Raw genomic sequence first — 25,050 nt, forward strand, 5'->3', positions numbered from 1 at the left:
AACCCCGCAGCAACATCCTTGTAAATAGATTTTGTCCTCCCCACCCGAAGCTTTCTGAGAGGATCCTACATTTAGCCTTAATCCATTCTGTGGTGTAGCCAGCCCCTTTACTTAGAGAGAGGAGAAGCAGCAGCCGAGGAGCAGCATCCAGCCATTGCTATTTTCTCACTCTCGGATGCATTTATTCATTTTGGCTATCTTCTGACATACTGATTAGCTCTCCATTGTGAACAGAGTTTTAGACACACATTCTATACAGCAGAACAATTGTGAAAGGAGATAATTTCTCACGGGTAGGTTAAATCTTCAGCTATCATGAGTGAATGCAGAGCTGAAGACTATTTCAGCAATAATGTGCTGTACCCACTTGTTTTGCAAAGAGAAAGTATTCTGCAATAAATATAACCTGCTAGACTTTCATGTTCTTTATTTCAGCCCTTAAGTGGCTGATGAAGTTCTTGAAGTTAGTGCTTTTAGATGTGAAGAATCTCATTTTAATAAAATTATATCCTTTCTACTAAGTCACTGTTCTTGCGTGATGTGTAAACCTGATTATCAGACTTCACAAGGAAAGATAACTGTAGAATACACTTTTCTTCCGAAGAGAGTTGGCACTTAATAACCTCTTCAGACAGATGCTAAAAACATATTGTAGCTAATTCTGTTACCTTAGCAAAGTTTTACTATAAAGTGAGTGAGAAAAACAGCACAAAAGGAAAGTGAAGATAGGCCCTAAGTGCTGTGTTACAAGTTGCAATTTATAGGATTCTTGGCCTAGATTCAGCAAGATACTAAAGCAATTGCCTAATTGTAAACACATGAGTTCTCATTGAGGCTATATTCACATGCTTAAAATTAAGCACATGCGTAAGTATCTTGCTGAATTTAGTCACTGTGGTGTGATCCACAAAGCTTCCAGAGTTAGATGCCTAAATCCCCAGGCACAGCATGACTTCAATCCACAAAGCTCCTGTTTGGCTGCCCCTAAACCTGTGGGTGCCTAAAGTCACTTGGCGCCTAATGTTCTGCTATAAAAGTTCTAGGCATCTGTGTTTTAGATACTGGAGCATGTGCACTTCAGCCCCGCTGTAGGTGGTGGGGTGCTTATTGCTTGCTTAAGATCTAGAGCAATTCATGAACTGGAGCAGATAGGCATTTAGCTGCCTAAGTCTTATGGGGGCCTGAGTCTGTAGGTGGTGTGACAGACCCAGACCAGTGGGGTACAGGAGTCTGGTAGAGGGCAAATATACTGGTCACTGGATGAGTAGTTTTCTGTTCCCTGAGTGACCAGAGCAGGGGCTGCACTAGAGTAATCAGAAACCTGCTAGAATCAGTTAAGACAGGCTAATTAGGACACCTGGAGCCAATTAAGAAGAAGCTGCTAGAATCAATTAAGTCAGGCTAATCAGGGCACCTGGGTTTTAAAAGGAACTCACTTCGGTTTGTGGTGTGAGGAGCTGGGAGGAAGAGGTGCAAGAAGCTGAGGGTTGCTGGAGGACTGAGGAGCACAAGCGTTATCAGACACTAGGAGGAAGGTCCTGTGGTGAGAATAAGGAAGGTGTTTGGAGGAGGCCATGGGGAAGTGGCCCAGGGAGTTGTAGCTGTCATGCAGCTGTTACAGGAGGCACTATAGATAGCTGCAGCCTACAGGGCCCTGGGCTGGAACCTGGAGTAGAGAGCAGGCCTGGGTTTCCCCCCACAATTGACCTGGACTGTGGGTTCTCCCAGAGGGGAAGGTCTCTGGGCTGTTCCCCAACCCACATGGTGAATCTCTGAGGCAAGAAAATCTGCCAATAAGTGCAGGACCCACCAAGATAAAGGAGGAACTTTGTCACAGTGGCTACTGAGCACACCTACCAGATCAGATCCCATTCAAAACTACCCAGAAGAGTGGTGCCCCACTTTACAGCTTTTAACCCAGAGATGAGAGCACTCACCTAGGATGCTGAAAATCCAAGTTCAATTCCCTCTTTGAGGCAGATGCTTTAACTACTGAGTTAAGGGGCATTTTGATGTGGGACTCCCTCAGTCTCTCCTGGTGAAGCTTTTCCACTATGGGTAAATAATGCAAGAGTGACTGGAGCAGGGGGACTGGATCTGGGTGGGTGCCCTAACCACTGGGATATGGAGTCATTCTCTCTCTTTCTGGCCCAATGATTAGATACTTGAGTGAGAGAGGAAGACCGAGGGTGAAGTCCCCCTGGTCCAATCTCTCTTACATTATTTATTCACCATCATCACATCTCCCCCTGACCATTCCATGTGGAAGGAGGCTGGTGCTTAACTTACTCCTGCAAGAAACACCTAAGGTGCCTTAGCTGCCTGACTGCAGGCAACTGGTTCCTGTTCATGGATTACTCCATGCAGTAGAGTTTTAGGCACTTATCTCTTAGAGAAAGGCAGGGTTTTAGCACACACCCTGTCATCTGCATCTCCCATTGTCTAGCTTAGGTGGGTCCAAGCCTAGTGTGCTGGCTTATGTGGGTCACATTCCTAGGTTATGTCACCACTGGTAGTGGTGTATGGTATATGTGTAGCCACACACCCACAGTGAAAAGCACACTGTGTCCACACTGCGGTGTGTTCCTATGCATGTCAGTGAAGCCCTCTGGGAGAGGGGAGGCAGTGGGGAAAGACTTCAGCAGCTCCCTGTCCCCCGCTGGAGTCTTTCCCTATAGCAGGGAAGGGCTCCAGCAGCAGGGAGCTCTTCCCAGCTGTCTCCCCACTGCCAACACCTTCCCCTCTTTTCCTGCAGCAGAGAGAGTCTCCAGCACTGGGAGGCAGCAGGACATCACACTGCTAAAAATATCAATGTAGACAGGGTAAGAACAAGTAACTCTTGATAGTGGGGGGAGGGCAGAATTTAAAGGTTCAGGGGACTTGTCACCTCTGCCTTTCCCACTACACCTGCACTTCCCACACCCGCTCCAAGCCAGCACCACTTTGCCCCACTCCTCTCACAGCTCCTTCTCCCAGTACAGGCCGAAGCAGTAACTGCAGTAGCGGATGAGGAAGGGGCGGGTCTCAGCAGGCTTCCAGGCACCCCCTCTGGCAGAGCTGTGCTGCCAGCCCAGTCTCTCTTCCCTGCTCCAGGTGCCTCCTAGCGGAGCTCAGTGGGAGCGCAAGCCGCCAGTGCCTTTCCCAGGCACATCCCCCTCAGCTGTGCTCAGCCCAACTCCCGCCCTGGCAGAAATGCATTTCACCTCTGCAGGGAGGCACTGCTTGGGTGAGTAGAGTGGTGTAGGGTATGTATTCACACACATCCCCACCTCCTTCAGGCGTGCCTTTATTCTACTTGCCTAAGCAGTGCCTCACGGGCTACATTGCTAGTTATATGTGTGCAGGGGGGTGCTAGGCAAGTATGAAAAGCCCCAGAAAGAAGCATGCAGTATAGACACATCCTTAGGCACCTGTCTCTCCCCATTTATTGTATTTAGGGAGCCTAGGCTGCCAACTCAGGCTTTGTGGATCACCGTGTTCTTGTGATTTTTTTTTTTTCCTCCCCTTAAGGTCTGAAAAGTTAGGTGCCATGACACTCAGCATTGTACCACCTAAGTACTTTTCCAGAGACTGCCCCTAATGACTAATGCTTTGCTCTAGCTCCATATATCTCCTGTGAAATCAGATGGCTGGACTCATTGCAGGCACCATGTATTAAATCTGTTCCAACATCTTAAAGGCACATGTTCATAACTTAATTATCAATTTTGTATCAAAGCCACAAAGGTAAACTCTCTAATGAATCCATGGTTTATAAATTACTCCATATTCACATACTTTTTCTGCAAACATTGTGAACATAGATTACTTCCAGGTCTTGCAGTTGTTTCTCCAGGAATCAATTAACATGGAACCGAGGTGCTTTTGTTGACAATAGGTGCCTTTCTCATCACCACCTCATGAAAGTCTGACAGAATGGAGAAATGTCATTTATTTTGTAATAGCAATAGTTTACAATATAGTGACACTGCAGAGGTTTGTAATAATTCAGTGTAGTCACAGGTCTGAACTGTTATAGCCCATATCCTCATCTGGTATAAATTGGCATAGTTCTCCAGACTTCGATGCCCTGTAGCTGGAAACCGTTAGCACTTGATCTTGATCCCTTGGAAGTCAGAGGTTTTATGACTGACGTCAGAGAGACTAGGATCATGGCTTGAGACAGTAAGTTGAAGACCGTCTCTTCCTTTGTGTTTTCTTCTGCGCTGAGTTCCTGGCTCTCTAATGCTGATAATGTTTACATCTATAATTTATATGTTGTATCATTAAAACTTAAAGAAATTCCAAGCTAACTGCCTCCCCTAGGTTTCCCAGTGTGTCATCTTTTAATAGGCTCCTATATGGCAAGTGCAGCTGTTCAGAGGGTTCCTCTGCCTGCTGGGGCTCCTTGTGAGTGCCAGGTCTGCCATGAGGATGCAGTTGCAGGATCAGGGCCTTAAACTGCACATTTTTCAGGCCAGGAGCTAGGGACTTTATTGAACAAACCCATGTTGTCCCTCACATTTTGTGGGAGGCCTAGAGGTGCTGATCTGTAGGCACCGAAAGGCTTCTTCTGTCTGGAGCAGAATAAATTTGTGTATATGCTCTCTCTGCATGACATTCCCTTTGCAAATATAAGCAAAATAAGTCCGTGTGAAAAGGCATTGTAACCTTTTCTTTTTAAAGTATCCATTTCAAATTCTAGGAAGTTTGAGATTCTGAAAATACAGCTTTCTTGTAGCTGTTACGGCTTTAGCTGTGTTGATTGCTGCTGCCAGAAGACAGCTTTTTCAGAAATCAATGAGAGTGCACGGAGCACAAAGTTGTCATTTTAAGCTAACCAATCTCATTTCTCTGGTTACATAATAGAACCAGGTCATATCTGTTCTCTCCCTGGAGATCCAGCCACTGGAATTTTAAAGCTGTCTTAGGTACAGCAGGATTCTGATTAATTGCATTAATCAATACAGAGCAATTCCCAAAAAAACATATCAATTAAAAGAGAGGCACTGTGAGAAACCAGTCATTTTTGATGTATCATTTATCACAACAACCTGGTGTTATTCACCATCTCTAATTCTTAGAACTTTGCTTACCATAGCAACAGGATGCAGCTTTTATACAAAGTGGGCCAAATTCTGCTCTTGGTTACTCAGAAGCAAATTCAGACTCTCTGAAGTGCATGGAATGACACTGATGCAAATCCAGAGTAACAGAGGCAGATCTAGGCCTGCTATCTCTTTTATATAATCTTCCCCCTCTTCACCCCCGCCCTGTCAGGAAGACAAGATGTTTTTCTCTCCTATTCTGAGTAAGCTCGTAACACAGTAGAATAATCAGACTTAATGACAGGTTAAACCACAAAGGAATGTTACATCTTATATGACATTAACTTAATCTGTAAATTTGTATATGAACTGGTCCTATTTAAAAATACTCCAGGAAGAAGCAAATCGGAATTTATTCCTATCATCAATTCATTATAAGGCTACATCCAGAGAATGTAACATAATTAGAATGCTACAGAATAAACAGACACATGCAACTAAGGATAAATTCAAAATCTTTGGCTAAGGCATAGGACTTGATCTTGCAATAAGAACCTGTGTCTCATTAACTTTGATGGGGCTCCAGGCAATTACATGTGTCCACCCACATGGAGCTTATATTCATGTACAAAGCAATAGCTGGCCATACTATGTTCTTAACCCTTACATAGTACGAAGTCGAATCTGTGGAAATACATTCACAGTTCAAGGTCAGTACATGAGCCAGTGTGTTCAAAAGAACCAGAGTCCAGATCAAAACAAAAAATCTTCTTTGTTGGGCTTGATCTGTAAATGCAAAAGTACAGTGGCACTTTCCAGACTGCCAGCCAAATGGGAGGTTAGATTAAATACACGTAGCAATGAAAGGCACCCTTTTGGGAAAGTGCTGTGGCACTTAGTAGGGATTAAACCAATAGGGTGCTGCTCTAAAAATATCAGGTCTGAATTTTCACTTGGTTATGCCAGTTTTACATTGGAGTTACCACCTGCACTAAACTGCTATAACCAAGTGAAAAAGCAGGCCCATAGAATTTGAATAAAGCATGGGAACCTTTTCTGTGGGGTTTACTTTTTAGTCATCCTCCAGAATTCTACATCAGGAAAATAATTAAATTATATAAGGCAGCTCAAAAATTAGAATCATAGAAAATTAGGGCTGGAAGAGACCTCAGGAGGTCATCTAGTCCAAACCCCTGCTCAAAGCAGGACCAATCCCAACCAGGGCTTTGTCAAGCCAGGCCTTAAAAACCTCTAAGGATGGAGATTTCACCACCTCCCTAGATAACCCCTTCCAGTGCTTCCCCACCCACCTAGTGAAATAGTGTTTCCTAATATCCAACCTAGACCAACCACACTGCAACTTGACACCATTGCTCCTTGTTCTGTCATCTGACACCACTGAGAACAGTCTAACTCCATCCTCTTTGGAACCCCCCCTTCAGGTAGTTGAAGGCTGCTATCAAATCCCCCCCCCCCACTCTTCTCTTCTTCTGCAGACTAAATAAGTCCAGTTCCCTCAGCCTCTCTTCATAAGTCATGTCCCCCTTTTCATTGCCTTCTGCTGGACTCTCTCCAATTTGTCCACATCCTTTCTGCAGTGGGGGACCGAAACGGGATGCAATACTCCAGATGTGGCCTCACCAGTGCTGAATAGAGGGGGAATAATCACTTCCTTGATCTGCTGGCAATGCTTCTACTAATGCAGCCCAATATCCCATTAGCCTTCTTGGCAACAAGGGCACACCACTGACTCGTATCCAGCTTCTTGTCCACTGTAATCTCCAGGTCCTTTTCTGCAGAACTGCCGCTTAGCCAGTCAGTCCCCAGCCTGTAGCAGCACATGGGATTCTTCCGTCCTAAGTGCAGGACTCTGCACTTGTCCTTGTTGAACTTCATTAGATTTCTTTTGGCCCAATCCTCCAATTTGTCTAGGTCACTCTGGACCCTATCTCTATCCTCCAGCTTATCTACCTCTTCCGCCAGTTTAGTGTCAACTGCAAACTTGCTGAGGGTGCAATCCATCCCATCATCCAGATCATTAATGAAGATGTTGAACAAAACCAGCCCCAGGACCGACTCCTGGGACACTCCGCTTGATACCGGCTGCCAGCTAGACATAGAGCCATTGATCACTACTCATTGAGCCTGACGATCCAACCAGCTTTCTATCCACTTTATAGTCCATTCATCCAGTCCATACTTTTTTAACTTGCTGGCAAGAATATGTGGGAGACCATATCAAAAGCTTTGTTAAAGTCAAGATTTATCATGTCCACCGCTTTCCCCATATCCACAGAGCCAGTTATCTCATCAGAGAAGGCAATCAGGTTGGTCAGGCATGACATGCCCTTGGTAAATCCAAGTTGACTGTTCCTGATCATCTTCCTCTCCTCCAAGTGCTCAAAAATGGATTTGTTGAGAACCTGCTCCATGATTTTTCCAGGGACTGAGGTTAGGCTGACCGTCTGTATCATTATCTACTAGATTATATAGGATTCTTTCACAATAAAGAGATCAACTATTAGTCTAGTGGACTGTGCATTCTCACAGGTTTTAGATAGCTCATCTAGTCACAACTAGTCCAGAAGTAAGAAGTCAGGTGGTTTGCCACATTCAGAACAGTTTAAAATGATCCCATTTTAGAGAAGTACATTGCAAGGAAACCTTATATCAGCAATCCATTGGGGCTGGGGGGAATAGATTGAGACCTACCAGAGTGTAATTCTTCAGTTATGAGAAAGCAGGATGGCAGAGCTGGGGTCTCTGTGGAAGTGTTAGAAGTATAATAAAATGACACTCATTCAAGAGGAACAGGCTAGATTGAGAAAGCAGAGGTCTCATTCCGTTCCCGTTGAAGCCAAGACATTGCATTGTTCTCTCTTTCTACTCCTGTCCATGTTCCATACTATGGCTCTCGAGCATTCCTCTACAGCACTCTGCTCCTGAATCACCAAATGCAGTCTGGTGCTTTTATTGTGACCGATTGTGTACTATATACATTGGACAATGTACTTGATAGTGTGCAAGAGGAAAAGTCAAACTGCACTTTCTCAAATATCAGTGAATTACAAGGGCATTTTTGTTATTTTCAGAATCTTGTATCTTAGCAAAATACACAAGTGATTAAGTGAATGAGAGTTGTGATCTGTTTGAGGTGCTAATTAAATTCCCTAAATGTTATATTTCAATTGCCACATCTCCTGTTCAACCTCCTTTTGCCTGTGAATGCAGAAAACCTTTCTAAAGTGCATTAAAATGGCCAATTATAGAAAAATATCTATCAAATGAAATGATTCTCCCATCTGTTTTGCCCCCAAACTGATGCCTCTGTGTATTTCTGCAATGAGTCTCCTACCACCAGTAATAAGCTGCAAGGTGAGAAATAGGAGTTTGTAATAGAGGTGGGTCCAGGCTAAAACTCTGTATCTGAATTTTGTAGAAAAGAATTCAAACAGATTCAGATCTGGATTTTGCAGCTGGCCCCTTCTCTATAATGAACACCATAAAAAAACCAAAACAATTGTAACCCTAAACAATAGAAAATATGAAATCCAGGTCCAGATTTAAAATTTGTAATTTAGATCTATGTTGGCATTGACTCCTAGAGCATTCCCTGGAGGCCGGATATGGAACAGTGGGTGCATCTCTGCCTCAGTTTCCCCTAATGGACTTTTAATGAGGCTTTGTGCTATTGTGTTGCTCCTTCTTGAGTTGAGATATTTGGGTTTCTGGGCATTGCTTCTCCTCTAGGACTTTGAGTATACTGGTCACCCCCATGATTGGTCCATCCCAGTCACCCCAAGTCTGGCACCTTGTTCAAGCTCCTCAAGTGTAAGCTCCTCTAGCACTTGAAGCATCTTAGACATCATCTGCCCACCCAGGTGCTTAAGCTTCACCCTTATTGCTGGACTTCTTGGGCACTAACATAGATTTCCTCATGAAGAAGGCAGCATTCCTTTTCAAGCATGACAAAGTGACTTCTCTCTCTCTTTCTGCTACTTGCCCTGCCTGCTTGTCAGGTAGTTTCTGGCTTGCTTCCCTTGCTTGGACAGTTTCGGTAGGAAAGCCCACATTTGGGCCTGAAAACTGAATAATGGGCTTGTAGTAGGCCCCTCAAACTTCCCAAGCTCTCATGCCCTGAGGCTAACAGGGGTGTCAAAGCACCCCTGTTAATAGAGGGGGGAAATGTAAACCTTATGGCCATTCTCTTGCACTGACCTCTCTACCCTAGGCTTGCCCAGTTATACAGCCTCTTTCACCCCCATAGTGATGTCCCATCTGTTTTTGAAGCTTGAACTTCCTGCAGGGCAACATCTTTTTATATGCCCAAGCTCCCCACTCTTGAAGCACATTACCCCTAGGACTACGATCTTTTTGACCCTGCTCTGTGTTTCATCAGGCTCTAGCTCAGCATTAGCAGCCATCAGGGTCTCTGCTATCTGAAACCAAGTGTTCTTCATGATCTGGACTTCCCCAGGTGCCTCAGCACCCTGCACCAATCAGCAATCTCAATGATCTCTGCTCCCCTAGGGGCAGACACAACTTACATCCCCACTTGTCCATAATACCTGTCCCCAATTGGCAGGAGTATCTTGACTCCTTTTCTTTTGATGTTTACAATGGCAGAGCCTATTTGGTCCCTGCTGTGGTTGCTGCACCCTCCCCTTCACACACACCCCCCACCTGACACCCCCTCCACGGGTCAGCTATCCTGTGACAACCCTAAAAAATACACTAAAATTTGTTTAAGAAAAAGCCTAGACATGGGACAGAGTCAATTTCTGCTGCCATAAACTCATGCAAAGAGCCCCTGACAGAAGAAATTCTGCTTTTGGTGGAGGGAGAGTAGAAGGACAGGGCTGAATGGTGCACAGTGCCCCACTGCAACTTCACTTCTGCCTGAGAGTCTCAACTGTTTAATGCTACCAGAAGAATGATGTCTGGGGAGAGAACATGCCTGGCAATGAGTGTAGATCTGCTGATTCAGCTTGTTTGTCACCAAATGTTGTCAGCACAGCATCCACTGGTGGGTCTCCTAAGAAGACCCTGGTGAAAACAAGGGCTAAATTGGAATTCCTGAGGGAGGATGGTAGACACATCACCTGCCTTCTCATGGAGGTGTGTTGGAAAAATATGTTGGAGAACGTGCTGAAAAGAGCCACAAAAATTATTTGAGGGCTGGAGAAAATGCCTCACAGTGGCATTTAGGTGACAGGATTATGGTGTATAAGTACCTGCATGGGAAGAAAATAGTGGAAGAGCTCTTTCTTCTAGAGAAAAGAGGCAAAACAAGACCAAATGGCAGGAAGTTGAAGCCATGCAAATTCAAATTAGGAATTATGCACAATTAGTTAACAGTAGGGGTGAGTTAACCATTGGAGACAACTACTAAAGGAAGTGTTGCTTTAGTCAAACACAAGTTACTGAGCCCAATAATGGGGTAATTTGGTGAAATGTAATGGCCTTTGCTACACCAGAGGTCGGACCAAGTGATATCATGGTTCCTTCGGTCCTAAAACTCTATGAATCTCCCCTGGGGAGCAGTGAGCTCCCTTTTTTTTCCTGAGGTTTTTCATGCATCTTCCTGTGTCAATAAGAGTGAATCTAGCTTTGGTATCCCAGGAACTCAAATTGTACACTGATTTACACACTATACAATCCTATTAAAATCAGTGGGGTCTCACTCATATATAATGCCTCTGGAAATTGAACTCATAAGATTCCATCTTAATGTAATATTGTACCTTCATATATGCACTAACTTGTTCTTCATGGCCATCTGTATCAATTTGTATTACATTCTCTGTTGTTCAGCTTTGATAATATCCAATGACATATACATAGAGAAGACTATAAAATGTAAGCCATCCATAATTATCTATTACAATGGAATGTCTGCTCTAGATTTGTTTTTACAAAATATGACTTTCAGATGAACATTTTTACATGGCCAACTGCACAATTATGAGTCCTATTGAACTGACAGTTGGCAGATTATTAACTGGATTCTGCTCGCACTGCAATCATTAGGCGTTTTGCCACTTATTCCAGTGGGGGTAGGAGTGAGCCCCATGAATTAGCCTAGTTATTGGATAACAGAAAGCACTGGTGAGTACTGGCATTGGTACATGAACAGCTTGGTTTCTTTAATTTAGAACCACTTAATTGGCTTTGCTGGCATTTTGTTTCAGTTATTATTCTGTTATATTTCCCTGAACGCAATTTTCTACAATTAGGTTAGAAACATTTCCTTCTTCAGTTGACATATGCTACGGCTAGTAATGCAGCTTTTGAACCACTCAAATTCTCCAGTCCAAATTCCAACTTACGTGCTCTAAAGGAATTTCTATTTTGGGATAAGAAATCTCAGGGTGAATAGGGGAAGGTGAGGAGGAGTGAGCAACTGGTTTGAGGAAACTTTTATTGGCGGAAGGGAACTCAACAAGGGGAAAGGTGGCTCAAGAAGACTGAATCCAGTGCATTTTGGTTCCAGGGATTGTGGCCTTTGATGCTAGGTAAGTAGATAAATGGGACTCTGGTCCCTTTGCCAAAATCCCCCCCATTGTTCTTACAGATCTATGTGAGCCAGGCGCTCTGTAGGTGTAAACTGGGGTGACTCCATTGACTTCAATGGAATTATGACAGTTTACACCAGCTGACAGTCTGGGTTGTATATATTTTTTTCTTCACATATTCCCAGGGATTATGAATTTATTGTAGCACTAAGAACATGGGGGGGGGGGGGCAAAACGTGCAGATCAGCACCTTCTGGGTTTGTCAGTATTTTTAAAATGTTAATTTTCTAAACAAAGTCAGACTTTCCCACAAAGATGTATTAATTTATAGACTTTTCCCTACTACTCTCATACAATGTTTACCCTTGTAAAGCATTAATGAATTATCTTTACAATACAACTGTGAGGCATGTGGGGAAACTGAGGCACTGAAGTTCATAGATGTGAACTTTGGCAAGACAAAGGAAGTCTGTGGCAGAGCTGGGGAATAGAACCCAAGAACCTGGTTCTGATCTCACTTGCGTTGATGTTACACCATTGCATCACTATTAACTTCAATAGAATTACTCCTGACTGACACCAGTGTCCAATCAGAATTAGACCTCTCAGTCCAAGACCAATGACTTAACCACAAGACCACCCTTCCTCTCAAGGTTTGGGGAAGCCACTGGGCCTATTTTTGACCCAGAGAATGAACAGCTCCTCAATTAGGGAAAGTTTTGTATCTGGATCCTAGCTTTGTGGCACAATCCCGTCTATGGAAAGAGGTTCTGAAACTTTTGAGATTTGCGAATCACTTCTGGCAACAGTGACTTCCACGTTCATTTCATGGTATTAAATTAATCTGTTCAATATCAAATTAGCCAATACAATCCTTTGCCAAAAACAAACAACAACAATCAGACCTGCAACTATAGTGCTGCTGAAATACATCAGTATGGCTCACTTCAATGCAGATGAGCATATGGGGTGTCTGGAGGGGAAGGGTGTGTCCTTAAAACAATGCTGCCATTTCCTGAGTTGGGGAAAGGTAATGGCTCTCTCGGAGAGAGGTGCCAAACTGGCTCAACTGGAACAGTGCCCTGAACATCCTAATTAAAGCTCACAGCAGGCTCTGATTTTCAATTTTTCTTGGAATTGTCATCTTAAATTCCCCCTGTGAGCAGGGCTCAAATGCTTCTTGTTTAATAGGCAAGCAGTAGCAGTTGGTCAGGAGGGTTTATAGTACCAAGGGGGTGATTGACCATGGTATTTCGGTGCCTAAGTCCCATTTTAAGCATCTAAATCCTGTTTTTAAGCACCGCTCTGATCCACAAAACTCCTGCTCAGCTGCCTCCTAACCCTGTAGGTGCCTAAACTCGCTCTGTGCCTATGTTTTTGCAGTAACAGTTCCCCAAGTGCCTATGTTTCAGCCCCTGAGCATGTGCATTGCTTCCTCCTCCAGGCGTCCATACACTCGTCTCCCTGCTGTGTCCCACAGTGACTCACAGACCAGCGGAGAGAGACAATCCTCTGCCTATGTTGTGTGCAGGGCTCGCACCGATAGGCATGCTCAGAGACCGTCAACTGGATCCAGCCCCTCAAGTGAGTTTATGGCTGGGAAGGCGGGAGTGGGAAAATCACTGGACTATGCAATATTCTGATGTGGGTGTTCCTCAATCTTTTCTATTGAGTTCTACTTTAATTGAATACCATCTATTCCCGATTATCATAACAGCCTGGGGGAGGGCAGGGATTTTATTCAGATAATTGGAAGTTCAGATAATCGAGAGGGCAGGAGCCATTCATCAGCAGCCAGGGGCTTTTCCTCCTCCTGCACTTCTGGATGGGGAGGTTTCTACTCTGTCTGAACCTCCATATTATACAAATCCCTTCCTCGTCCCCAGCATGAGATTCATGGGGGACAAGGAAGGGATTCAGATAATGTGGAGGTTTGAGCAATAGGGGTTCAGATAAATGAGTATACTGTAATTAAATATTAATTGGGCCAGTGAAAGAGTTAGAATGGCTCTGTAGCTAGGGCACTCACCTGAGAGGTGATGGATCCCTGTTCATGTGGAGGGGGAACTTGAGCCAGGGGTCTCTCACATCTTGGATGAGTACCCTGTCCACTGGGCTAAAGGTTATAAGGGAGGGCATTCTATCCTTCTCCCCATCCCATTTTTTGTTTCAGGCCCCACACACAACATAGGCAGATGAATACCCATCTTCTCCCAGTTCATGAATCACTAGCAGAAATAGGCACCTCCCTGCAGAATGGACTTAAGTGCTGAACTCTGAGAGGGGCAGGGTTAGCAAACACCTCTCCGGTCACAGTCATCCATTGGCTAGCTTAGGTAGCTCTCTGCCTAGTGTGCTGGCTCTCTGGATTATGTTGTATGATGCCAACCTCCCCCCATTTGTTGTAGCCTAGGCACCTAACTCAGGCTTTGTGGATCAGTGTTTTTCCTATGACTTTTCTAGATGCCTTCAGATGCTATCAACACCCTCTTTTTTCCATGTATTATGTTCATCTACCTTATCTTAAAGTATCATTAGAGTTGTACAATACAGTAGTGAAAACTACATGCCAGAACAATGTGAAATTCTACAGTTCCAGTTTGCAGTGTTTCAAGCCACACATTATTGCCCTACAGTTTCCAAACTGTGATCCCATTTCCTCACTTCATTGTTCAGTCTGAACTTATTCAGATAATACTCGCCCTTAGCATTTGCTGGACAGTCATCAGGCATGTAATTCAACAGATCAGCATCCTAATTTATTTGGATTACAACAGGGAAACAAGTTAGTAATTATGCAGGCTTTGAAACTCCTCAGGTTATTTTCCCCCCCCCCCTGCCTTTTTTTTTATATAGATCCATTTTAGCGTTCATGACACAGAAAGATAATTGTCCCACCTATTCTGTAACACATCTGAAACTGGAATTCTACATCCCCCTGCTGGAAGGTTTCTTTGAGAACTCAACGCATTTTATCATGATATCTTTTGCAGTTTGAAAAACAGCACAGGTTGCTTTGTAATGAATTCATCCATTCTCTCAACCTCATTATAGTGGAGCCCACATAAAGAAATCACTTGAAAAGAAACAGACCATTTTAAGTTACAAAATACACTTGCCATGCAAGAAAAGCAAAACATCAGCAAAGATACTTTATAATGAAATCTTCTTCAAATGGATGCCTGGGAAAAAGAGAAACAAAAAAGAAAATGTAAAAGAATGAGCAAACATCAGGTTGGACAAAGAGTAAAATTGTAATAGAAACCTGACAGAAGAAAAATCCTGTTAAATGTGTACAGATTAAGAAAAAGTTTCAGAAAAAAGCTTTTAAAAATGTCTATCTGCCAAACAAATAAGAGATTGCTGGTTATTTTTAAATATGTTCTTGCAACAAAGGTATTGCGACAAAGATAAATAATTTGCAATTATTTACTTCAAGGCAGAATGTGAAAGTATACACGTGTATGTGTTTCTGTGCATCCCTATGTGTGCATGTGAAATTATTTGACGGGTGTATTGAAGACATACAAATCTGATCAAAATGTTGTTTCTTTGTACTTTATTTATTTGAATGCGCAATGCACCCTGGAAAAATGCTAGAATTTGTCACGTTTCCCTCATAGTCATGTTAAGTAACTCTTTCAATCCATCTGTGATAGTTGTCAGTCATTGCTGGAGCATCTAGTTTTGACATGGTCTGAATTGAGTTCTGGGGCTTCCTTGACATTAGATGTTGTGAGCTATAAATTAATTGCTTCAAAAAAGGAAGAATTTAAATGTTGATGATCTATCAAAATTAACTGAAACATTTAACATGAAATTTCAGCAGTCGTTGTTGTTTGTTTTTTGCTTGAAAACATTAAACTGAAGCAACACTTGATTTATGTGTAGTGAAGACACACCACAGGTAGATTTTTCCTCTGCTCATGTGGAAGGGACACCCCTAGGGATGGTTTCCCTCCTGTAAACCCTGTGGAAGACCATCCACTGGAACTCTAACCAGAAGATGTTCTGAGAGTTTTGGTGAAGTGTCAGAAGAAGGGACAGAGGACTGGCCATTATCCTAACAGGAGTGAATGCTGGCTAAAGCAGTATAGACAAAGGGTATGTCTTCACTACCTGCCATATCAGCGGGTAGCAATCGATTTATCCGGGATTGATATCATGTCTTGTTAAAATGCGATATCTATCCCCGAATGCGCTCACCGTCGACTCTGGAACTCCACCACAGCAAGTAGTGGTAGCGCAGTTGACGGGGGAGTCGCGGCCATCGATCCCGCACTGTCTGGACGCCGGGTAATTCGATCCAAGATACTTCGACTTCAGCTACGCTATTCGTAGCTGCAGGGGGAATTAGGGTAGCACAAATCCTGGCAGGAGGGAGGCACGTGGGCAGTAATGCAGCTTAAAGGGCAGCTCTTTATATGGACAGCTTCTGCCTACAGGGGTCTGGGCTTGCTCTTCCCTTCAGATCTCCTGGATCCACTGGATTGGGAAAACATCGCCCTGCAAACTCCATAGGACCCCACACCCAATATGATAGGTGAATGTATATGCTATGTGTCCTTCTAGTCCCATGTTACTGTTGGCACCATGTTAGAGCTAATACAAGTTCAGCTGAGCTCCATGCTAAGCCCCTAAGTGGCTTCTATGTTTCTTCAGAATGATAGATTGCCAGATGTAGTTATCTCTTCTGATACCTGTTCTGGATCCTACATTATAAAGCACATCACATATTATGACAAAAATAGAACAAGCCATCTGTGTTCATATTCTTACATCGTAACAACAATTTGACTTCCTTTAATGGGGATGATCCACTTCTGTAGTCTCCATTCACTGTGAACACCATGACAGGTGTAACCTTCACACCACTATTTTCATACATTTTGAGATACACATCATTTTCTTACATACTTATTTGGGATGAGTGAGGCTGAATAATGGAAAAGTACTGACACAATTTATAAATGTATATTCTGCATCAAGCTTCATCTGTATCCCCTATAGGTCTCAGCAGGAATTGCATAGCTAAAAATGCCAAATTATAATTTAAATATGCAGGAGAAAATATATAAGATGACGTTAACCTAGCAGGAAGACAAAAACAAGAGCATCAAGACAAGTCCTAGACTGAGGCCCCTGCCTCTTTGTAGTGGCTTCTGTAACCTGCATACAAGAATAAAGAATCTTATCAGTTTCCATTCTGAATTTACATTAGATTTACAGCCTAAACCCAGAGAATATTTCTCAACATGCTATGTTTAGCCATAAATGCTATTAAATGTTCCTGTCAAACTTGGAGCCCTATTGGTGTTTCTTAGTAACCCACTTGAGTCCTGGAGGTTCACTACTCTAGAGTTTTCTCATGCAATGACAAAGGACAGATGGGTATTTGAGCAAAATAGAATAAAAATTCCAATCTATGGAAACACGTATTGGGGACTAGTGAAATAGAAGCAATCTGGTGCAGAAAGAGCAGTAGAAAATGAAAGTTGCTCAAGAGGTTAAATGCAAACTTAAAAAACAAATTCTCATCTAAGAAACAAAGATGCTGGAAAAAAAGGGGATTTTGGCCAGGTGTCTCACTTCCTCTATTAGCTACTGGGATGTGCAGGAGTGTTGCTACTGACAATATATTTTTAAATGCATACTGCCCTGGATTGCATTTAGAACAGTGATTTGGTATCAATGCAGGATGGATCTAGGAATGATGGTCTTGTGTGGCCTAGATTAGGACTCTCAAAAGCTGGGTTCAATTCTTCTCACTGCCATAGAGCTGATATGTGACCATGGGCAAGTTGTCTAATCTCTTGTGCTCTCTCTCTCAGTTCACCATCATACACTAGCATTTATAATACTTCCATACTTTGTGAGGGTATTTTTTCCTAAAGTAATGGGGGCCATATAAGCACCTAGGTAAAAATACTAGTATGTTATCCTATAATTTTAATCATAATTTAGGACAAAATGCTATCCTTACAAAAATAATTGTCTATGTACATTTTTTTAGAAGGTGTCTACATATTACTGTATAAGGTGAGCATAAACTCCTAGATATGCTGTCCTTTCTCTTCTGTACATCCACTTTTCCTATGGACTGTTTTATTGTTTCAACCACTTTGGCTAAGTGTAATATGGTCAACAGTGAAGCCATACTGCCCATTTACCGATACACCTGCATTTCTATTTTCTCACTATAGTCACAAGAACAATTGGTTAGAGTCAGACATGCTACTGCATTGGATTGTCTTCAAAAAGTATGCAGGCGGGGACACTGAGTGCTGAAAGTACACTCCATAGGGTAACAGAGTTTTGTATAATTGGCGGGGATGCTCTTGCCTGCCCATGGTGCTCTGCCCTGCTAAAATTTTATTTCTGACTCACAACTCTCAGAAAAAGCCCATTTCCCTTATAGCTCTAAATCCCATTTCTTCATTATGAAGCATCTGGGTTTTCTATCTGTCTGCCCCAGACATTTTCCACCTCAAAGTAAACAGTAAAGCTGGTATCACTGTGAAGTGCATAAGTCTGTTGTCTTCCAGCTCATGAAATTTGCATGACTGTTGGTCTTTCAGAGGGTAGCTATATTTCAGGGCTGAGGATCTAAATCTGAATATTAACTGTACCATACGGAACTAGCACTATCTCTTTTTCCAATAACAGTTTGCCTGACTTCCTTCATTTAAAAGAAACCTTGAGTAGTCATTTAAGGCAAAGGACTTCACTCAAAGAGACTCTTAATCTATTAGGTCTGCCAAATTACTTCCTGCTGTACTATTTCACACTATTATTTCACATGCTGTGTAGGGAAACAAAAGTCCAAAAACTTGAAAGTTTTCCTACAGTTGGGTGTCCATTTCATTATGTTTACAAAACACCACAATGTTTTTGCAGCAGGAATGTCTGTGTATCCAAAATGAAATATGTTCCCCAGTGAGCTACTGAGGAGCCTGGGGCCAGGAACCCCAGTTCTCAAGCTCCCCGCAAGGCAGGCTGCCAAGGTGCCTGAGAGCCCAGGAAACCCTTGGTCCCCAACAGCCAGGAGGGTAAGCTCAGGGCCAGCTCCAGGCACCAGCTTAACAAGCAGGTGCTTGGGGCGACCAAGGGAGAGGGGCGGCACCTGCGGCAATTCAGGGGCAGCAGCTCCCTCACTCCCTCTAGGAGCGAAGGACCTGCCGCCGCCGATCACGACTTTTTTTTTCTTTCTTTCTTTCTTTTTCTTTTCTTGGGGTGGCAGAAATGCTGGAGCCGGCCCTGGGTAAGCTGCCAAGCAGGCAGGTGTGTGGGCAGAAAACCTACATGGTTTCCATTGAGGTTTCATCCAAACGGACATATTTCTGTGGAATGATTTGATTTGGACAAATTGGCATTTTTTGATGGAAAAACATTGTCAGCAAATTTGTGACCAGCTCTAGTTTCTTTTACTTTCTTTTTCTTTCTACTAAAGTAGTGCTACGGGCTCCAACTGAGATTAGGGCCCTAATGTACTAGGACTGTACAAACACATAGTAAGTCCCTGTCCTGAAGAGCTTGCAGTCTAAGATAGACAAAGAGGAAAAACGAGGTACATAGAAGCAAAGTGACTTACACTCCCTGCTGCACACCAACCCCCGTCCCCAGCCTGGTGAAAGTGAGTGAGAGTGGGGGAAAGTGAGCGATGGGGGGATGGAGTGAGCGGGGTATGGGAAGAGGTGGAGTGGGGGCAGGGCTTGGGGGTATCCAAAAAATTAAATCAAAATGGGGGTCCTTGGGTTGCTAAAGTTTGAGAACTGCTGCTCTAGATAATACAGCAGGCCAGTGGCTCAGACAGAAGCAAAACCAGAGTCTCCTGACTTGGAATCTTGTGCCCCATTCACTTAGTTATACGGTCTCCAGTTATCCCTTGCTTACATGCATGCAATTCCCATTGACTTGTGAAACTGAGGGCAAAGTTTGGCAGTTAGAAAACTGATTGGAATACCGTAACTTGAATAAGTGAAAGGCACCATTACCACCACAAAAGCCATACACAAGTATAAGTATGCAAGAGTTAGAGTGCATAACCCCTACAGGAGTCACAGGTAGACACAAAGTATCTTGCCTGCATATTTCAAATCCTTTTCCTTTCATGAGAAGTCAATAAACTGTGTGTAGAGGAAGGGAGAAAGTTCAGCCTCGTGGTTAGTCAAAATATCTGTAGGTTCAACTCCAGCTTGCTTGTTTACATGAGTAGACCCATTGACTTCAGTGGGCGGGATGTAAGGCAAGCAGGATTTGGAACATAGCAGAAACAATGAGCGTACACATTGAGTAATTGCTGTTTAGGCAGTGCAGCTGAGGTCCCAAGAGGACAGTGAACAATAATGATACATGCAGATAGTTGGTGAGGTTCCCACCTCTTCTTTTCTACTTGGAATAACCTCATTACCAGGGAATTGTACCTTCTAACATGAACAAAGAAAATGCAGATTATACATTTTTATTTATTTATTTAGCTTAGGCAAGCACTCACCACTAGAATGTACAGTATTGCAAATGAGGAAAAACAACATGAAGTCCCAGAGAAGAAACACAGTGTTTAGAGAAACAATTTAAGGGGGATTCCTGTGTGACGGGATCCCGTGTATGCTGGAACTATTAAATCTTTGCTGTAAGGAAAAGGGGGGAGGATTTGGGAAGGGCGCATAACAGGGAAGCTGTAGTGTTACCTGTGTGCTGGCAGTAAGGCATGATTGGGGCCAGTAGATCCAAGACTCTGTGAGTCCTCCTGGTCTACTCCCTTTCAGAGCTGGGGCTCCAGGGCTCTGGAGTCTAAGCCTTGCTATGGAGCAGCTCTGCTTTTGCTCCATAAGCTGGAGGGAATAAAGACTCTTCCTCATGCATCCAGCAGAATTACTCAAGCTGGGTGCCACAGAGAGGAAATGCCCCTAGTTACATAACACCAAGGCTGGATTTTCCTAATGAACGTGTTGGTCCTAAATAATCAGTGCTCTTCTACGACTACTGCTTATGGTGGCAAGCAGGTTCAAGAGAACAGGTTGATTTATCAGCATCCCATTTTGTAGTTTCATTTTTCATGTACCTCATGCTCAGGATGGAGTATAACTGGACAGGAAGAAAACAGGACTACATGGATCTACAGTTGCATCTGTTGCTTGTGAGCAGCTGGTGGCAATGAGCTGTTATTAATTTTATTATGTACTTTGTAGTCACCCAGAAGCAGTTGGACAGGGAGCTTCAAATAATGAAGTGAAAAGAAGAGAGAACTAGCTCTTTGTTTTAGGCTGCATCGAATCAATTAGGGCTTCCCTCCCCCTTTTGTTACATGGCTGTAACAATCTGTGTATTTTTCCATAGCCCTCAGAATCCCTACACCGGAGCAATGCTCTGACATGTACTCCCCCTCAGTTAGACTTTTCTCTAGAATTGCAGTAAGGAGAGTGGGTGGCACCTCATCATGAGCATGACCCTTGGAAACTACTTTTCCATAACTTATGAGACATTGATAGCCAATAACAAAAACTTTAAAACAAGTAGAAAGGTTGTGCATTTGTGCACTTTGGGCTGGATCCTGAGGAACAGAGTGAGCTTTGCTTTGCAGGAAAATAGCATGGACCTAGATGGCTGAACCCACAAACCCAGCTGTCCCCTCTGCCTCTGTAGCTGTGTCATAGCTGATAATACAGATGATGGGTAGATGCAGCCTACTGCTCTTCCATCCTCTCCATGCTGGCTTTAGCCCATACAATGCATGGAACTACTGTCCACACATGTGGCTCTCTGAGAGCCTTTAGCCCAGATACTGAAAGTTATTTAGTAATCTAACTCCCATTCATTTCAGTGAGAGTTAGGTGCCTAAATATCTTTGAGGCTCTGGGTCCTTGTCATGGGGTGTACAAACCCCACACTGGTGAGATGAGAGTTAAGGAAATGTTCTGGACACAGGAAGCCCAGCACTCTCTCCCCTTCTGGGCAGGCTCCAAGTGAAGGGAGACTTCAAAAGGGAGAGCCTTAGCTTGGTCTGGGCTAATGGAGCAGGAGAGCAGCTGTGTGCGGCAACCTCCAAGCAGCCGGGACCAGGCCTCACAGTCAAGCTGCCACAGGCCCTTCAACTGCAGGGGTTGAGGACGATGAGTCATTGCAGATAGGGGAAGACACTGCAGAGAGTGACCTGAGGAGATGCCAAGGGGAATGCCAAGACAGACTTATGGAGCATACAGAGGAAAAGGAGCTAAGGTAGGAACTGGCCCAGGAAACAGGCGTAAAGGAGTCCACCCCTAGGCCATCTAGCTGGCCCATTATTTTGAAGTTCCCTGGGTTGGAACCCAGTGGAGCAGTGTGGGTCTGGGTTCCCCTACCCTCAGCTACAGACTCTATCTGCTAGGCAAGCTGGCCACAGACTCTAGCCATTGGGTGACCTAGTCTGGAGTATTGCCACTGGGTGGTACTACTGGCCTTGGATGCAACCTCCCAACCCCATGATAGCCTTTCTCCCCGCCTTAATGAGCTGCAGGCACATGTGGCAGAGAGAGGTTCTGCAGTGTAGACACAGCCTATGCTGGCACAGCTATAGAGGTGTAGCTATATCAGCATACCCCCTAGCATAGATGTAGCATATACCAACACAAGGAGCTTTTCTCCTGGGGTAGGAACACCACCTCCCCGAATGACGTTAGCAATGCCAACAGAAGCATAATCCTGTCTACATTGGAGGTTTTGTTGACATAGCTGTATTACTAGGGGTATGTTTTTTCCCCACCCCTGGCTGACATAGCTATGCCATATAAATTGGAAACTTCAAAACTGAGAAAAAAATTGAGCAGTCCTATTGTTCAACTTCTGCCCCTGACTTAACAACTCTCTTCTTCTCTCACCCAAGAGGGGCAAACTGTCAGGTGGTGGAAATCATCATAGCTTCTCTGCAGCTAAATTGCACCAGATGCCATGATGCAATTTACACCAGCTGTGGATTAATTTACACCAGTTGAGCAGTATATTTTCTTGTTCTGATTGCTGCCTCTATCTCTGGTTCGTTCTGCACTTTCTAGAGAGCTATGACATGGGAGCCCTCTGCTTCCTTTATGAATTTCCATCTCTATCTTCAATCTCATATATTTCAACATATTGTCAGCATCACAGCTAAAGAGAAGTGATGAGTTTAGCTAGCACAGTGACGTGCATTAAAATGATCTCAGCTATTGTGGGGCTTCACAGGGGTGCTAGAACTAGGGGTGCTGGGGGTGTGGCAGCACCCCCTGGCTTGAAGTGGTTTCCATCATATACAGAGTTTACAGTTTTGTTCAATGGCTTCCAGCACCCCCATTATAAAATTTGTTCCAACACCATTGAGCTTCACACCTCAATTGGACTCCTAAATTCATAAAAATTATTCACTTTTCCATTTTCATAGATGCTTTTTATTTCCACAAACAAAGAAAATAGAGAACTTGGTGGCTCAGTGTTCATTTATTGTCTGATATTGACTTAGTCCTGTTGAGCTATGTCTTGACATGATTGATAAAAACTAGCACCACTTGGTAGTTGCTTTTTGAAAGCCGACATTTTCACAATCTGTATTCCTCCTTATAACTATCAGGGTGTTTCAATGATGGGTAAAATGACTGCTGCAGCCACGTGGTTTCTGGTCAAACTCAAAACACTGGAATACCTAATAAGACAATCATACAGGGCCTGCAATGATAGAATGTGAAGACATGGATGTACAAATGTATTTAGATTTGAAAGCTGGCGTCTTGGTGCAGAGTCATAAGACTGTATGTACAAATTCTGCCCTGACCTACACCCTGTGCCAAATTTAATCCCCTCTCTAGAGCTAAAGCCACTGAGAGACATTCAGTTTGATATCAAACTACTGCAAAGCAGCTAATAATATTGAACCTCATTGTGCCATGATTGCAAATGGTTATTGAAATGCAAAGAAGTTCAGTTCATCACATTGCCCTTGTTCTTTAATGCACTGAACTTTGTTGTACTGCCAAAGGGAGAATATCATATATCAGAGAATGTGTGCAAGCAAGAGAGACTCCAAGGCAATGTTTTGACAGATTCATCATCGTTTCAATGGAGTGAAACCAGTGGAGTGAAATAATCACGGTGCCCTCCATCTTATTTTGAAAATAGCAATTTTCCTGTTAAATTTTGAACAGGAAAACAAATTGTGCAGACAAGAACCTATAATAATAATAATCATTATTGTACTTTTTCTGAAGCAACAGCAAATGTCAATAGAACAAATGTGAAATACATGTTTTTGGAGCACTCTGGCAGGGATCTGGATGTTTGGGATATCTCAGCTCAACAGCTGCCTCAGCAAGCAGTCAGAGGTCAAGAATAGGTCAAGAACTACAGTAAGGTTTCATAGAGGAAGAATTATTTTAATGCCACTTAACGTGATATCCTTACATTTCCTCAATTAAGATTGCTAGTGCACCGTGTAGGAAAGCCTATAACGTCCATAACTAGGCTACCTATCAGTCTAGGAAAGAAGAAAGAACACCAGTTTCCATTCCTTGAAGCCCATTTACATTCAAAAGGAAAGGTTTCAAAGTAGACGGTTCTTTGTCCAATGGCTTGTGATACAGCTGAAAAAATAATTTGCAGTGAATACTGTTCTGGATTAATGTCTCTCTTTTTCCTGCTCACAGAAAGTCCAGGAGCAGCTGTAATTTATTCATTGTTCGAATTTACATGACACATTTTGTTTCATGGCTTTTAAATCTCTTTGGATCGATGCTAAGCAACTCACGGTGAGTATTCTGCTATCTTGGTTAGCTGAGACTGGTCACAAATCACATGGCATTGTTTCTGTTCCCTGATTGGATTATCATAACTCATAATCAGGAGGAGGGCTTGCAGAAATTACTGAGGTTTTGAATCTTTCAGTGAGCCTTAAACAAGAAATGTTAAAATGTTTGAAGGTTTTTTTCTTTCTGAGCCACACAAGCATTGCTCAAAGCATTTTTCCTAAAAGTTCAGGCTACTATAACACTTGTTGGCTGAGTGCAGAGTTTAAATTTAATGTTGTCATATTACAGTAAAAAAAGTAATTGAAGGAACTGTCCTACTTGCAGAAGGTGTAGTCAGAACTTCATATGCCTAATCTAAATGCCCATGTGCTAGACTGTGGTTAGGGGTGTAACAGGTTCCCCCAGGTGCCACCTGGAACTGGGCTACCACTGAGCCTGTCTGACCCACCAGCCTGGGATCCCTTTACACTGTACTGCTGTGGCAGGCCCTCAAGTCCCCTCCAGCACACATACAGGTAGGGACACACCCAGCTGCAGCTACACACAGATGCTGAGATCAGCTCTGCATAGGAAGGCTCAGCTAAGGCACATCCCAGCTCCAAAGGCATGCACCCCTCTCTGGAGTATTAACCCAAAATGATACCATCTTATGCTGCACAGAGAACTGTACAGCGTAAACTCATGAAATTCACCCACTCCCTCAATGTGGAGAGGAATATACAACAGCTTTCTGACCCAAGTTATGATTTCCATACACTG

General features: G+C 43.4%; 1 long non-coding RNA gene across 2 annotated transcripts; it reads left to right on the plus strand.

Annotated features, from left to right (window-relative positions):
• Positions 1–1,433: 1,433 nt before the first annotated feature.
• LOC135983964 (uncharacterized) lies at positions 1,434–17,450 on the plus strand. Of its 2 annotated transcripts, none has more exons than XR_010601849.1 (3): positions 1,434–1,543; positions 12,987–13,126; positions 14,536–17,450. It is a non-coding gene; the product is annotated as an uncharacterized LOC135983964 (long non-coding RNA). The 2 variants fall into 2 exon arrangements; XR_010601850.1 differs by having other exon boundaries at positions 14,597–17,450.
• Positions 17,451–25,050: the final 7,600 nt, after the last annotated feature.

The sequence above is a fragment of the Chrysemys picta genome, chromosome 1 (genome assembly GCF_011386835.1).
Source record: "Chrysemys picta bellii isolate R12L10 chromosome 1, ASM1138683v2, whole genome shotgun sequence".
Classification (NCBI taxonomy): Eukaryota; Metazoa; Chordata; order Testudines; family Emydidae; genus Chrysemys; species Chrysemys picta.